The 1,734-nt window shown below is 53.6% G+C and overlaps 1 protein-coding gene across 1 annotated transcript in view; it reads right to left on the reverse strand.

Annotated features, from left to right (window-relative positions):
• Window positions 1-1,734, reverse strand: part of CBLC (Cbl proto-oncogene C) — a 19,591-nt gene that overhangs the window by 1,252 nt on the left and 16,605 nt on the right.

The following is a 1,734-nucleotide window of genomic DNA, read 5'->3' on the forward strand; positions in this document are numbered from 1 at the left end:
CACACACCCATCTATCCATCCATCCATCCACCTACCTACTCATCCACCTACCCACCCCTCCATCTAGTCATTCATTCACTCCATAAATATTTCCTGAGCACTCATTATTCTCAGTTGGCTCTGAAGGCAAAGCCATAAAGACAAAAACCTCTGTCCTCGTGGTGCTGACGTTCGGCTCAGCTGGAGACTTACTGTAAGCAATCAATGCACAAGCAAGGAGCCATTCCGAGTGTCACGTGCTCTTGGAGAACAGCAGTCGTGCATGGGGAGAGTGGGGGTGACCAGGGATGGGGGGCCTCTCTGAGGAGGGGACAACTGAACAGAAACATCAGTGCAGGAAGGCTCTGGGCCACAGGAGATTGGGGTGCGGAGGGTTCAGATCCGCACTCAGACCCACAGGCCTTGTGGGCTGTGGAAGGGACTTTGGCTTTAATTCTTGGAGCCCTGGGGAGCTGGTGTGGCAACTCAAGCTAAAACGAAAACAAACCTACTGCCCTCTAGTCAATTCTAACTTATAGCAACCCTTTAGGACAGAGTAGAACCGCCCCGTAGGGTTTCCAAGGCTGTGTTCTGTAGGAAGCAAGTTATCTCATCTTACTCCTGTGGAGCAAATGGGTTTGAACTGGTTCTCAGCCGAATGGCTTAACCACCGTGCCACCAGAACTCGCCAAATCAGGCAAATTTCACTGTCATCCCCAAAGCTGGGAGGCTTGTGTCATGCTTGTCCCTAATTCATTATATGAGGACACTGAGGCACAGAGAGCTCCCCAGCAGGAGTGGAGGCGCTGAGATTTAAGCCAGGGTCCCATCAACTGATGATGTCGCCCCCTAGAGGGGGGTTTCTCAGAGAACGGCAGCGTTCACAGAGCTTTCCCAGCCGAGGGACTGGTGTGTGCAAATCACAACCACAGTCACCCTGACCATTAACAGAGTCCTCACCGGGGCCCTGACATCCCGTCCTCTCAACAGCCCCACGTGGCATCGTGCCCATTTCATAGATGAGGTGATTGAGGCCTACAGAGAAAATGGAGTATGAGCTTTGGGGTCTGGAGCCAGGAGCCTGGGTTCCAGTCCCGACTGGCTCCCCCACCTGTGACCTAAAGGACTTTCGGATCTGCGAGCTTCAGTGCCCCCCTCCGGATACTGCGATCGTAATGGTGCCTAACTCACTGGGCTGGCGCGGTAATGAAATGTATATTATAGCAGAGCCGGGCGTGGGTTATTGTCGTGAGCTGCAGTTGAGTCTGGCCTCTGACCCACGGGGACTCCACGCACCAGAGAACAAAACACTGCCTGGTCCTGCAGCCTGGGCCAACCTGGTGACCGGGTGTGGATCAGCCTGTCAGGTCAGTTTTCCCTGATGGATCTTCAGAAGCAGGCCGCCAGACCGAAGAATCCTAGCCCATCTTAGTCTGGAAACTCCGCTGAAACCCATTTAGCATCCTATCAACTCACAAGCCTCCACTGACAATGAGTGGTGGCTGCACGAGGTGGACTGGCTGGGACGCGAACCTGGGTCCCCTGCATGCAAGGCAAGACTTCTACCACTGGGAGTGTACCCAAGACCATGAATAGGGTTGGCAGACAACCGTCCTATAAGTGTATGTGTATGATCTGAATTCCCAGGTGTATAGTAGAGCTGACAAGGGGCAAGGTTGTAGTCACTTCATGGGCACAGCCAGCTACCCAGAGGGAGTGAGTAGTTGAACCTGTGGGCTCAGGACCATAGTTGCA

Source organism: Orycteropus afer, unplaced genomic scaffold, assembly GCF_000298275.1.
Source record: "Orycteropus afer afer isolate SDZICR_OR568_19922 unplaced genomic scaffold, OryAfe1.0 scaffold00099, whole genome shotgun sequence".
Classification (NCBI taxonomy): Eukaryota; Metazoa; Chordata; class Mammalia; order Tubulidentata; family Orycteropodidae; genus Orycteropus; species Orycteropus afer.